Below are 16,106 nucleotides of genomic sequence, written 5' to 3'. Positions count from 1 at the left end.
AGAATAAATTGTAGTATTAATGACTATTCCAGCGGTATTAAAAATTAAACACATGAAATACTAATATTGTCATTTAGAAAGTATATCAGAACTGGGGTGCCCGGGTGGCTCAATCGGTTAAGCTTCCGAATTCGGCTCAGGTCATGATCTCACAGTTTGTGAATTCAAGCCCCCTGTAGGATTCTGTGCTAAATAAACAGCTCATAGCCTAAAGTTGCTTCAGATTCTTTCTCTCTCCCTCTCTCTCTGCTCCTCCCCCACTCATGCTCTGTCTCTCTCACAAAATTAAATTTAAAAATGTTAAAAAAAATTAAAAATACTTTATATAAAAAAAGAAAGTATATCAGAACTGATAATTAAGTTTCCTCTAAATAACATATACTTTTTTTGTTAAATGCATAGTTAAAATTAACTGATTTCTATGGCAGGTAGGAAGGATTCTTCATAAAGCAAGAAAAGGATAAATACAGTGAAGATCTTATGTATTTGTTTTAAGAGGTTATTTCAACCTATAAATATATTACTTTGTGTAATATTAAACTGTTTTGTAATGAGATTTTACAGCATAAAGAAAGGCATTGCTTTCTTTTGGGTAATCAATGATAGCTATGGACCTAAGAAACCTAGCTTCTCTGAATTCCAAAATTCAAATAAGGAATTCTTTACCTCAGTGTATTAGTTTCTAATTCCTGTGCAACAATTTCCCACAGACTTAATGGATGAAAAAACCACCCATTTATTAGCTCATAGTTCTATAGGTCAGAAGTCTGGGCACAGCTCAATGCAGTTTTCACTTCAGGGTGTTGGCTCAGCTGTGCCCTTATCTGGAGCTCACCTGGGTGTGGCAAGATTCAGTTTCTTGTGCCTGTAAGACTGAGATCCTCATTTCTTTGTTGATAGTCAGCCAGGGGCTGCTCTCAGCTCTTACAGGTCACCCAAAATCTTTGCTCTGTGGCCCCTGTATACTCAAATACAGCAAACAGAATCTCTCTCACATAAATCCCTTTCATGCTTTGAATCTCTTTTGCCAGGAAAGAACCCAGTGCCCTTTAAAGGCTCACCTGATTATGCCAGACCCACTGAGGATAATTTCCTTATCTTTAGGTCAGCTGACTTGGGATCTTACTTATATCTATAAAAGGCCATTGCATCAGCACCTAGATTAGTTTAGGATTGAATAGTTGAGAGAAGGTATGTGTGTACAGAAGGGGCTGTGAAACTTGATAGCCATTTTATTATTTATTTATTTATTTTTCCCACAGGTGAATTCTACCAAACATTTATTTAAAAAAATTTTTTTAATTTAAATTCCATTATGTATGCATGTTATGTATGTATATTAGTTAACATACAGTTTGATGGCCATTTTAGAATTCTGCCTTCCAGAACAGATTGCATTTAATGGGCTCAAAAGACCACCTTGTATAGAAAATACATAGAACTTTTTGCATTGGAGTAGTTAATTCACCACTAAAGAGGCTTTTTTACTTATTAGGTACTAATGGGCCACTTATTTCTTAGGTATATTTATTTATACAAATGACTCATCAAAGAAAAGACTGACAACAAAGTTATCTGGAACAACCCATAGAAGTATCTTAAGAAATAGGGAAGCTGAGGCTTTGAGATCCCAAAACTTTCAAATAACCAGATTATTATTATTTTTTTTTCTGGAACCACTTCTGACATTTTGGAAATCTATTTTTATCCTCCCCACCCCCCCTAAAAAAGACCCCACAACTTCTCCAGTACTTCTCTTTTACAGTAAGATTTGGGAACAACTGTCTCAGAGGAACTATTTACCTTGTTCAAAGCCCCTGTTATGTAGTGGCACAGCCACACCTAAAACTTTGTTTCCCGGATGTTCATGTCTAATTCTTCTCACACTGCCTTCCATGCCTGATCTCTTATTGGTGGGGCCAGATAAAGGAGACACAAACTCTAACCCTTGAAAAATTGCTATAAAAAGATACTGAAAGTGTGATGAACTGTCAAGATTGCCTGTTTTGGGTGTATTTTAACTGGAGAGTTTCTGAATGAGGATTCTGTATCACCTATCTAATATCACAATAATGTTGTGAAATAAGCAAACACAAAACCTCAGTGACATAAAAAAATATACCTATTTTTTTGTGGGTAGGCTGGTCTGGTCTGCTGATCTGGGCTGGTCTGACTGATGTCTGAGCTACCTCTTGGGTCTGTGGTCAGTTGATTTGTCTACTGGAGACCGGTTGTCCTATCATTGCCTTGTTTGAGATGACTCAGCTCTGTTTCTTGTGGTGATTCATCCTAATTGGGCTTATTTTAATAGTGATGGCAAAGTTCCAAGAGATAGTGGAAGTATACAAGAACTCTTGGATCTTAGGGTTGAAACTGGGATGTTATCATTTCTACATGTGAATTGACCAGAGTTTTTTTTTTTTAAAGTTTATTTGTTTATTTTGAGAGAGAGAGAGAGAGAGAGAGAGAGGTGGGGAGGGGCAGAGAGAGAGAGAGGGAGAGGAAGAGAGAACTCCAAGAAGGCTCTGCACTGTCAGCACAGAGCCGAACATGGGGCTTGATCTCATGAACCATGAGATTGTGACTTTAGCTGAAACCAAGATTTGGACACTTAACCTAGATGCCCTTAATTGGCTAGGTTTTAAGTGATGGGAAAATAGACTCTTGCAGAGAACTGTGATAAAATCATGTTCCAAAGGGTATGGATATAGGGAGAAGTGGAGAAATGGGGCCACTTTTTGCAATCAATCTACCAGAAATGTCATAGCATATATTGACTGGTTTTAGGGGTTCCTTAAAGACTGAATTTTGCAATGTGGCCACAAATTCATACATCTTTTCATACTGTTAGAATTCAGCTATCATGAACCTAAGTTTTATTCTGAGGGGAACTATTTGTAATTCTTTTGAGAAACATTAGAGGTGTTGGTTACAGTACTGGAAGACTCCAAAACACGAGATTTACTTTTTGAGAATTTGAGTGATATATGCACATAATAAGAATAAGAATAAGAAAATCTTCAACAAAAAAATCAGTACTTTGCCTCTTCACCCTTTCCCACTGTCAGCTGGGATTCATGTCCTATAGGTTTGTCAACATGGGAGAGATGTGCATTTTATCTAATATGCAGAAACCAACAGAGAGAGTTAAGAAAAATAAAGAAATGAGAATATGCTCCAAATAAAAGAACAAAATAAACATCCAGAAACCACTCTTAATGAGATGGAGATAATTGATTTACCCTATATCTCAAAATAATGAACATAAAGTTACTTACTTTAGCAATCAATAAGCAAAGGGAGAATTTAGACAAAAAGAAAATACAAAAAACTACCACATCAAAATCATAGAGCTGAAGAATAATTGTATTTTAATAAAGCAAAAAGTTGAATAGAGGAATTTAACAAAATGCTAGATGAATCAGAAGACAAGATCAGCAAATTTAAAGACAGGGCAGTAGAGGCACCTGGGTGGCTCAGTGGGTTAACTGGGTGGCTCAGGTGGGGAGCCTGAGTGGCTCAATTGGTTAAGTGTCCGACTTTGGCTTAGATCATGATCTCATGGTTCATGAGTTTGAGCCCCGTGTTGGGCTCTGTGCTGATAGCTCAGAGCCTGGAGCCTGCTTTGGATTCTGCCTCTGTCTCTCTCTGCTTTTCTCTCTCTCTGCTTTTCTCTCTCTCTCTCTCTCTCTCTCTCTCTCTCTCTCAAAAATAAATAAACATTAAAAAAAATTAGAAAAAATAAAGACAGGGCAATGCATATCATTTAATCAGAGAAGCAAAGAAGAAAAACAAGAATGAAAAAGAGTGAAGTTGGCTCACGGAACCTAAGTATATTTATGTACATAAATATAAACAATATAAGGGTACAAGGAGTAGAGAGGAAAAGGAGCAGAACACTTATTCACAGAAATAATGGGTGAAAACTTCCTTAACTTGGGGAAGAAACAGACATCCATATACAGGAAGCCTCAGGAGTTCCAAAAAATGTGAATCCAAAGAGACCCACGCCAAGATGCATTGAAATAAAATTATCAAAAGTTTAAGATAAGGAGAGAATCTTATGAGCAGCAAGAGAAACTTGTTACAAATAAGGGAACCCCCATAAGACTATCAACAGGTTTTCAGCAGAAACCTCGTAGGCCAGAGGGAGTGGAATGATATATTTAATGTGTTGAAGGGAAAAAACTACCAACCAAGAATACTCTGCCTGGAAAAGCTGTCCATCAGAGTTGAAGGAAAGATAGAGAATTTCCAGACAAACAGAAGGTAAAGAAGTTCATCACCATTAGACTGGCCTTGCAGGAAATGTTAAAGGGAATTTTTCAAGCTGAAATGAAAGGACACTAATTAGTAACATGAAAACATAAAAGTATGAAACTCATTGTTAAAGTAAATATATAGTCAAATTTAGAATACTCTAATATTGTAATGGTGGTGAGTAATTCACTTCTAGCTCAGGTAGGAAGGTTAAAAGAAAGAAGTATTAAAGATATCTATAACAATAATAATTTGTTAATGGGTACACAATATAAAGTACATATAAATTATAATATCAAAAACCAAAAATGAAAACATAAAATGGGGATAAAGTGTAAAATGTAGAGCGTTTGTATGCATTTGCAGTTGTTGTCACATTAAAATAGACTTAAAATAGGCTGCTAAAATGTTCCATATATTTGGGGTATGTGGGTGGTTCAGTCAGTTAAATGCGGGACTCTTGGTTTTGGCTCAAGTCATGATCTCATGGTTTGTGGGTTTAAACCCTGAGTCAGGCTCTGTGCTGACAGGGCAGAGCCTGCTTGGAATTCTCTCTCTCTCCCTTTCTCTCTGCTCCTCCCCCACTCATGCTCTCTGTCTCTTTCAAAATAATTAAAATATCTTAAAAATGTACCACATATTTGATAAGGGATTAATATTAAAAATATATGAAGAACTCATACAACTCAACAGCAAAAAACTCAAATAAAAGACCCAAAGGACCCAAATAGACATTTTTCCAAAATGGACATACAAATGGTCAACAAATATATGGAAAGGTGCTCAACATCACTCATCATCCGGGAAATACAAATCAAAACCACAACAATATATCACTTCACACTTGTTAGAATGACTATTATCAAAGAGACAAGCAATAACAAGTGTTGTTGTGGATGTGGAGAAAAGGGAATCCTTATAGACTGTTGGTGAGAATGTGAACTGATGCAGCCACTATGAAGAATGTTATGGAGGTTCCACAAAAAGTTAAAAATAGAACTATCATGGGGGCACCTGAGTGGCTTAGTCTATTAAGCCATCTGACTTTTGGTTTCAGCTCAGGTCATGATCTCACAGTTCATGAGATCAAGCCCATATGGTACTCTGTGCTGACAGCATGGAGACTACTTAGGATTTTCCCTCTCCCTTACTCTCTGCCCCTGCCCTGCTCTCTGTCTCTTAAAATAAATAAAACTGATCCAGAAATCCCAATTCTGGGTATATAACCAAAGTAAATTAAATCACTATGTTGAAGAGATGTGTCCACCTCCATGTTCATTACAGCATTATTTATGATAGCTAAGACATGGAAACCACCTAAGTGGTCATTGACAGATGAATGGATAAAGAATAATGAAATACTACTCAGCTTTAAAAAGAAACAAATTCTTTCTTTCTTTCTTTCTTTCTTTCTTTCTTTCTTTCTTTCTTTCTTTCTCTTTGTTATTGTATGTAACAACATGCATGCAACAGGACCATGTTATGCTAAGTGAAATAAGCCAGACAGAGAAATATTACATAGTATTACTTTATGTGAAATCTTAAAAACAAAAAAAAGTCAAACTCATAGAAATAGAGTAGAATGATGGTTGCCAGGACCTAGGGAGTAGGGAAATAGGAAGAGGCTATTTAAAAGGTATGAACTTTACAACTGAAAAGGTTGCTAAGAGAGTAATTTAAATGGTCACACACACACACACACACACACACACACACACAAAGAAAGAAAAAGGTAAATATGTGAGATGATGGATGTGTTAATTAACTCAATGATGGGAATCCTTTCACAATGTATATTTGTGACTAAAACCTTGATAAAACTAGAAAAAAAATTAACTCATAGCCCTCCTCCTGTCACCTTTGCTCATTTTTTTAAATGTTTATTTATTTTTGAGAGAGAGAGTGTGTGTGTGAGAAGAGGAGGGGCAGAGAGAGGGGGGACAGAGGATCCAAAGTGGGCTCTGCACTGTCAGCACAGAGCTTGATGTGGGGCTCAAACTCACAAACCGTGAGATCATGACCTGAGCTAAGGTTGGACATTTTAACTGACTGAGCCACCCAGGTACCCCCTCCTTTGTTCTTTTCTAATATTAAACTATTTTTTGTCTTTTTAATTATCTTCTAATTTTAAATATCATACAAGGCTTCATCAATGGTTTTAGAAAGATACTATTGATAATAATCTAATTTAAATATTTTAAGTGTGCATCATCTATATTATGTTGTCTATCATATGTTAAATTCATATCATTTCATTTGATCTTCATAACAACTCTAGAAAGTATTTTTAACTTAATTTTACAGATGAGAAAACAGGATCAGAGATAAGTAACTTTCTTAAAGTCACACAAATAGTAAGTAGTAGAGCATTATCTAAAGCTCCTGAACCTAATTCAGGGTTATTTTGAATATATTGTTCTTTATCACCTCATCTCTACATCTACAAGAAATCAGATTCTGTAATAGCTTATCTTCTGCCACATTTCCCCCATAATCTCATCAATGAAAAGGTCAAAAGAGTCTAATGGGAATTGCTATCTGTGGTTAATTCTAAATAAGAAAGGATTGATGATGTGGAACTGATGTGTAACTTGAGAGAAAAGTGTATGGGATGCTGAGCATAGTCAAGTGTAGATCGTGGATTTTTGAAAAGAAAATTTCAAACATTTCAGAAAAAAAGGTACTCATAGAACCATGTTTGGAGACTTGGCTTGAGATGGCTGGGAAGTTTGAAGTAAATGCAGAATGTACATACAATATGTTCTACTGATGGGGAACCTGGGTGGCTCCGTTTGTTAAGCGTACAACTTCAGCTCAGGTCATGATCTCACAGTTCATGGGTTTGAGCCCTGCGTCCGGCCCTAGGCTCCATGCTAACAGTGAGGAGCCAGCTTGGGATTCTCTCTCCACCCCCCCCCCCCCGCCCCGCCCCTCTCCGCATGCTTGTGCTCTCTTGCTCTCTCTCCCAAAATAAATAAACTTAAAAAAAATTCTCTGCTGATAATGATAGGGAGCTGCAATGGAATAAACCAATGTGCATAAAATGTTGAAGGGAGACTTTAAAGGCTATGCATAGAAGATGGGAAGAAAATGAACATCAAGAGAGGTATGGGTTTATAAAGTGGTAATTAAGAAGACTAAATTCATTATAAATTCACTTTTTGAAATATGCTACAAATAATTAAAAATAGAATTAAAGCATATTTTGAGGCAAGAAGAAGGAGAGGGAGAATAAAGTAAAGGGAGCCTTGCTGTTTGGAGTAGTTGGTGTAGTGTTAACAGATGTTAGGACATCTTGCTCCTATTTTATCTATTAAAAGGGTGGCTCAGTTGGTTGAGCGTCCGACTTCGGCTCAGGTCATGATCTCGCGGTCCGTGAGTTCAAGCCCCGCTTCGGGCTCTGTGCTGACAGCTCAGAGCCTGGAGCCTGTTTCAGATTCTGTGTGTCTCTCTCTCTGACCCTCCCTCGTTCATGCTCTGTCTCTCTGTGTCTCAAAAATAAATAAACGTTAAAAAAAATTAAAAAAAAAATAAAAGGGAAAGGTCTTGAAGCAAACAGAATTAAGAAGAAATTGAAAACTGGTAATAAGAAATTAAAAGTATAGTCACTTCAATGAATTCATCTTTTGGAGCTGATTGATTTGTATTAAAAAATACATGAACAGTACTTCTCATATATGTGATCAAAGGACTGTCAGAAACTTTTGAGAAATGGTGAAGAACATGTGAAGTAACAAAACTTAGATAAGCAACTTTGATTTTTAAGATAAGCAACTAGAGATAAACAATTTTGATTTTCAGGTAGGGAAAAAGTGAATCCCAGAAATTAGTCTGATAAATGGATTCTTAGCAAAATGTTGAAGGAAGTGTTAACCAACTCATGAAGAGAAAGCGTATTCGTGCCAAGATAATTCATGCCAAATTAGTCTTTCTTCTGTTCCCCTCACTTGCTTTTCCATACTGAAAAATGATATTCCTCGATGCAAAATGCACAGTGATATAAAAGGATCTTGACAAAGTCAAAACTGTTCCTTCCATTACTGAAAAAACAGAAATAACATAAAAAGTGTAAGGTTTTGATTATATATAACAATGATAATCATCTTTAAGTTTAATTTGGATGCAGCCTAATGATCACACATTATTATCATGGACTCTTTTCTGAGGAGAGGCAGTTTTTCGAAATAACAATCACTTAATGATATTTGTGCTTTTGTCTTATGTTGATTCATTCATTCAACAGACCTTTATTATTAAATCCACTTCCTAGGTTTCAGACTGTGCTATAAACTCAGGATTAAAAGGTAGATAGAGGGATGCCTGGGTGGCTCAGTCAGTTGGGTGGCCAACTTTGGCTCAGGTGGTGATCTTACGGTTCATGGGTTCGAGCCCCAGTATGGGGCTCTGTGCTGACAGCTCAGAGCCTGGAGCCTGCTTCAGATTCTGTGTCTTCCTCTCTCTCTGCCCCTCCCTTGCTAGCACTCTGTCTGTTTGTCTGTCTCTTTCTCTCTCAAAAATAAATTAACATTAAAAAAAAAAAAAGTTGAATAGAGCCCACACCTTGAAGGTTCACTATCTACTGATGGGGATAAAACATAAACAATTATGGCAACATTCATATAATTCATATAATATATTAATATATAATACAATTCATATATTATAATTCATATAATATAATTCATATAACATATTAATAAAATATTTATATGATAAATATAATAAAACTTACAAGAGTCAATGGGAATACAGAAGAGGCAAAAATTAACTTTGTCTCTACTAATAATTCCAGGATTTTAGAAAAGAAAATATCAGAAAGTTTGGGGAAAAAGATAGGCATGAAACCATGTGGGAACATTTATGTTGAATATTGAAACACTAATGGTAAAAGAAAAACTAAATTTCAGGAAAAAAGACTTGGCTATAAACAGTCATATCTTGAGACAGACTGTCTTTAGTCATCTACAAGTGGCTTAGTATTCCTAGAAAATAATGTGCATATAAGGGAGAAGGATAATGGAAGTTGCAAGGGGAGAACAGGTAACAATCAGTATTAATGGACATCTAACATTAAACATTTTAATAGGTTGGTGAGCTAGAGAAATAATTATGGTCAGATAAGATTATCATCTTTGAGGGTAAGCTAGTAGAAAGGTCTTGGACACTAAAGATCTTATTTTCTAAGAAATAAGGAGCTATTGAAGAATTTTAAGCAGAGGAAAAATATCATTTGATTTCTTTTACAAAAATATCACTGACAGCAGAAAAGAGGTTGAATTTGAGGAGGCCAAAGTGGGAGGTAGGGAGGCTACTAAACTTTGCATAAGAATTGAATTGAATTAAATCAGTTGAAGGTGTATATAAAAAAGGAAGGGCTGAATTTAGTTTGGAAAATCCACTGTTTTTATTAACTACTTGGAAATTATATACAATGTAGAGGAAGGAATCTAAGATACCTACGAGGATCCTGAGCCAAGTGACTAGTTAGATGGCAATGTCACTAACCAGGTAGGGTACATAAAAGAGAATATTATTATTTTTAAGTAAGCTCTACATGTGATGGGGGGCTCGAACTCATGACCTTGAGATCAAAAGTGGCATGCTCCACTGAGCCAGCCGGGTTTCCCAAAGAGAATTTTAGTTTTGAAATAAAATATTTGTTTTGAAAATGTTGAATTTGAGATATTTGTAGGCATTCAGAAGGAATTCTGAATTCAGGATTCAGATTTCAGAAGGAATGCTCAATACTGGAAGATACAGGTCTGGAACCTAGTATAGACTTGGAAATTGTCACTCTGTAGTGGTTTTTCAAACCTGAAACACTTTACTCTCTAGAGGCTTTGTAGAATGATATACAAATCAAAGTTAGAATCAAGAGGAGTGTGTTCATTTGCTTGGCAATGATATCCTAATATTTGATATAAATGCTTTACATATGCATGTTGCATTCTCGATCTGTGCTTCTTTTTCCTTAATATGGAGCTAAAAATCAATTTGAATTGTATCCAAATGTGAATAACATCATCTTTGTTTTAAGACCTATTTTATAACTATAACTTGAAAAGTGAACTCTAGATATTTGTGGATAAAAGTTATATAACTTTTTGTCTTAATTTGATTAAAAGACATCTTATCGTAACCTGTAAGGTCTTAATACCCTAACAGTAGTGTACATATAAAGCATAAAACTGTTTCCAAGAGTACTATTTCAAATTATTTTTATGTAAGTTTATTTAACAAATAACCTCATGTTGTTAAATAGTATAGTTGGTCGATACTTGCATTTATTTTCTTCTTAAAAATACCTGTTACCTTGTAGGCCAGGTTTAATAAATGCCTTTTCTCTAGCTTCCATGTAGCCATAAGTATCATTTTATTGTAGCACTTATATTATTACATTGAAATCCTCTTTTTACATCAAACACCCCCCTCCTCCCTCAGCCGCCACCCTGGACTATGAAATAGTCTATAATAATAGCTTTCAAATCTTTTTGCCTTCAACCATATAGTAAGAAATACCTTTTATGTGAATTACCTATAAAACTGAAATTAAATTTCATGAAACAATATTTATATTTACTAAAAGAAATGTACTCTGATATTTTGCATTCTGTTCTATTTCTTCAGAAACATTGGTACAACCCAATACATTGATTTAACAAATCTCTAATTGATCTCAAGCTGTGATTTGAAAAAGAATTACTCCAAGTCATGTCTTCCTGAGGCTCATATCACCAATGTTTAGCATAGGCTCTGGCACTGTTGGTTGAATATAGACCTATGGAATTATTTTAGGCAGTACTGCAGATATAAATTCTAATATGGGGGGAAAGATTCTGCTTCCACCATGCTCAGAATAGGATTTTCTAGATTCACATTTTAAGAGGTAGTATATGCCACAAACCATTAATTGTGTTAAAAAATAAAAGGCTGTAAAGTCTTGTTGCATTGCATTTTTGTGATTCTCCTGTTACCAGTGTGACTTATCCACGCGCATCCAAAGGTAACGTACTGACGGAGTCTCAACTAGAACAAGCATTTCTGAGCTTTCAGTAGGCAGCTCTAGTGTATTAAAAGCTTTGTCACTTACAACATGGAAAAAACATAAAAGCTAAATGATTAGAGCATATGAGGGAGCTCAATTTTTTATTTAATATTATTAAATGTGAGGAAAAGTTATACATTTAAAATGACTATGCAGAGATAAGCTAATAAATTAAGAGAATATTATCCTTTTTCAGAATGAATAACACGGTCTTAAAAACCTGATGAAATGTTGGATAAATATAAAACAATATTTGTATTTATATTCATGGTATTTTTGTGAACTTGATTATACATAGGTAAATGAATAATATAAGAATTTATTATGGAATTCATAATACAGACATTTACATTTAAACATATTCTTTCTATTGGCCTCCCTTACTCTCTGCTCACTTTCACAGTTAAAATTCTTAATTTCAATCTGCTTCAGTCAAACTTTGTCCCAGTTGTACCATTGAAAATGTCTTTGCTTCAATTATCAGTGACCCTATCAATGCCCATTTCAAAGACACTTAAGACCTTATTATTCTTCCCAAATCTGTTCAATTTGATACTTGGTCAATCTTGAAATTTTCTTCTTCCTTGGCTTCTTTGACACCATTCTTTTCCAGTTTTCCTTCTGCTTTTTATTGGTTGCTCCTCAGTTTTCTCTCCAGGTTCTTCCCACTTGCACCTTCAATGTTTGTATCTTATTTTAAATAGTCTCCATGGTAAACCTCATCCAGCTTCAAACACAGCTGGAACTCATATAACTTCTAAATCTATATCATCAGGGCAAGTATCTATCTCTTCTGAAGTGCAGACACATACATCTATCAAATTGCCTCCTAAATATAATTCCTATCCAGGCATCTTGAAGTCTCATTAAATTCTACCTATCTGAAAAAGAATGATCTCCCTCTCCTTGTCCCTCACTCCAACTTGAACAAGTCTGCTGCTTATATATATCCTACTTTAACTGTCATAGATTTTCCCTCTTGCATCACTGCTATCCGATTATTGACAAAGGCTAGTTTTTTAAGATATTAAATATTTCTTGAATACTTCCACACATTTGTTTCTTTTCTTTTCTTCCCCCCCTCCCCCACATCTTTATTTCTATATTGTCCATATTAGCTAGTGTGGTCAGGAAAACAGAAACCATTTTAGGTAGAAGGTATATGATGCAGGAAATTAGATACAACACTGTTGGAAGTTTGAGAGAAGGAAGATGAGAAGACAGTGTTTCTGACATTTAAGAAATTCAAAAATGCAGGAATCACGGGGAAGTTGGTGCTGATGATCTCAACTTCCTACAGCGCTAAAGCAAGTCATAAGAGCTCTGCCCTCATTGTAGACCTGACTCATCCTGAACATCCTTTGACTTTGCAGGGTTAGTTTGTGTACATTTAGAAGTGGTATCTCTCTGAGGACTTTATCTGGGTGTAGGGGCATATACTGCTGTGGGGAAGGCCATAGTTGCCAGGGAGTGAATGCCTTGAGTGAGAAGTGGCCTCCTTTCCTTAAGTGGCAATATGAAATTCTGAAATATGTTCTATATAGTCTCTTAGAGGGTCTGAAAGACTGAGCCCCAGTTGACTACAGTGTAATCCACAGGTCAATGCCCTTTTATTGGCATTATTCCCTTCTTTGTTTTACTTTCATATTCCTGCTTCTGGATCAACTCCAAAATAAGCTATTTGTACTCAAAGTCTTGCTCATGGTTTGAGACACATATTTCATGTGTTGCATCTGGAGGAGAACAATGCTTCTCTTTCTCTTCAGCCTTCCACATTTTATGAATGCTTCTTTGACAGAACTTAAACCAGAAAATTGCTTGTGAAGAAGTCTGGGAAATGTAGTTTCTAGGCTTTTACTCCTTGTAGTACTGGGGAATATTTGTTTAGAAGGAAAAGGATGATGTTGAATGTCTTTGATCACTATTCATGGTGCTATTACTGTATGTTTATAAATATCATACGTATTAGAGATGCCTAGGTGGCTCATTTGGTTAAGCGTTTGATTTGATTTTGGCTCAGCTCATGATCTCATGGACATGAGATCGAGCCCCGTGTCAAGCTCCATCATGGTCATGGAGCCTGTTTAGAATTCCCTCCTTCCCTTTCCCTCTGCACTCTCCCCCACTTGCACTCTCTCTTTCTTGCCAAAAAAAAAAAAAAGAATAAAAAAATATAATACATATTATATTCATACGGCCCTTGAGCTTATATATTATTCTGTTGAGTATCAACACACACTATCTAGCATGGTCTACATCGTCCAAATTTGAACTATACATGTTTAGGCAATAGGAACTATATTTTGCAGCATAATGCAACTATATCTTGTATATAAAGAAGTACTCACTATCTCCTCAAAAAGAGAAGACAGCAAATATTTCTTATGGATGTTAATTTCTCTTCTACCTTACTCAAAATCTCATTAAGATATCCTGTAAACTAAATACTAAATTGAAACATTTCATTTTGTTAGATGTTAATCCTTAAAAAGGTCTACAAGGTCTTACATATTCTTTTCCTAACCCAGTTTTCCATTCTCATCACCTACTGTGCTTTCTCTCTCACTTCCTGCTTCAGCCACCTAAGTCTTTGTTGAGGCTGCTGTATTTCCCAAGGTTTCTTCCAACACAGGTATTGTATATGTTCTTCCTGATGTTCCAAATGAATGCAACCATCTTCACCTAATTAGCTCATACTCATTTTTCAGATCTTAACCCAAATGATTATTTTCTCAGGAGATTTCCTCTGACTTTGTGATTAAGCCAAAGTCCTTTAGTGTGTGTGTATGTGTGTGTGCACATATGTATGTACCCCCGCCCCACATATATATACATAAAGCATATATAATATTTTATTGATATGTTTTCCCAATGACGGTGTTTGTGCCATGATGGCACAATAATTTATTTTGCTACTATTTCTCACCATTATACCCCTAGCACCTAGAATAGTGCCTGGCACATGTAAGACTCTCAAATATTTTTTTTTATGAATGAAGGCAAAGGATTGCTTCAGAAGTGAGAACTGAAGATTACTGATATTTGTATCATAAACTCTATCATGTTATTATTACATATTATGTTCTTTTTAGAATTCTTTGCTTCCCAAGCAATGTTGGTTATTACACTCAGTAACTTCAGGAAGGATAGTTTTACAAGTTCATTATCTCTCAGTTATGACTTATTTAAAAAAAAAATTTTTTTTAAGGTTTATTTATTTTTGAGACAGAGAGAGACAGAGCATGAACGGGGGAGGGTCAGAGAGAGAGGGAGACACAGAATGTGAAACAGGCTCCAGGCTCTGAGCAGTCAGCCCAGAGCCCGAAGCGGGGCTCGAACTCACGGACCACGAGATCGTGACCTGAGCCGAAGTCCGGCGCTTAACCAACTGAGCCACCCAGGCACCCCACGACTTCTTTAAAAAATTTTTATTTTGGGTAGGGGAGGCATTTTTATTTGTATATTTTAAAGTTTATTTATTTTGAGAGAGAGTGAGAGAGCTAGCAGAGGGAGGTGCAGATAGAGAGAAGAGAGAGAGAATCCCAAACAGGGGCTGTGCTGTTAGCACAGAGCCTGATGCAGGGCTTGATCCTACAAAGGGTGAGATTGTGACCTGAGCCAAAATCAATAGTTAGATGCTTAACTGACTGAGCCACCCAGGCACCCATCTCTCTCTCTCTCTCTCTCTCTCTCTCTCTCTCTCTCTCTCTCTTTTATTAAGATTTTAAGTAATCTCTATATCCAATATGGGCTCAAATTCACAACCTTGAGATTAAGAGTCATATGCTCTACCAGCTGAGGCAGCCAGACGCCCCTCTTAGTTATGATTTCTAAATTGTTGCTTTTATCAATTTAAGGTTAAAAAATACAAACTATGATGTCATTTTATTAGTAACTGCTAATTACTAGTAATTAGTAATTATATTTTATTAGTAACATTTAGCAGCAACTTTGGGCTGCTCATATAATTCAACAGTATGCAGCAATAGACTTAGAAACTTTAAGGTGCAGATGGTTTCTAGTTTAAAAGAATTCATTTATAGCTCTCTTATAAAAGAAAATTAAAATATAATGCTCCCAAAATTTGTTTGTAAATCAAGAGTCAGGAATATTGGCTGTGGGTCATGTCCCAGTAAAACTGACTTCATTCATTATGAGAGCTATTTCAATACTTAAGCTATTTAAGGGCTAAAGTTGTATATCATTCATCTTTGTATCCCCAAACCTAGCACAAGTCTGGGCATTTACTATGTCAGATTTCAAAGGCTAGTCCAAGTTCATGGATTGATACACATGATGAATCTAATTTGGTCTACTCTTTGATTTTCTGCTGAACTAGCAATCAAGAATGCAAAGGTTTCATACCACCAAAAGGATATGGTTCCTTCAAATTTCCAGTTTTCATGGAGATGTGTCCTTAGTTTAATGATCAATGTAATACCCAAAGTGTAAGAATGTAGGTAAGAAACTGTGAGGGAGAGGCTACATCAGGTAGGGAAGTGGCCAGGCCAACAGTCAATGTTCTACCTATTGCTTTGTGAGGTAATACCTTGCTACATACTCAGGTTCTGTTTCTTCTTGTGTCAGGCCAACCTATAGCATACCATACTTTCCTTGAAATTCATACAAGGTAGTTTGTATGACTGAAAATATTTGGGAAATTTTTTGTGCAATTTCAATAATTAGAAAAGGGCACTTCAGAAAGAGATGACAAGGATCTATCATAATTTCAGCATGATGTTGGACTGAAAATACAATATACATTAGTGGAACAGTTCTATCTTAACCCAAGGTGGAGCAG

This window comes from Prionailurus bengalensis, chromosome C1, assembly GCF_016509475.1.
Source record: "Prionailurus bengalensis isolate Pbe53 chromosome C1, Fcat_Pben_1.1_paternal_pri, whole genome shotgun sequence".
Lineage (NCBI taxonomy): Eukaryota > Metazoa > Chordata > Mammalia > Carnivora > Felidae > Prionailurus > Prionailurus bengalensis.
The sequence above is the reverse complement of the archived record's forward strand: the minus strand, read 5'-3'. Positions refer to the sequence as shown.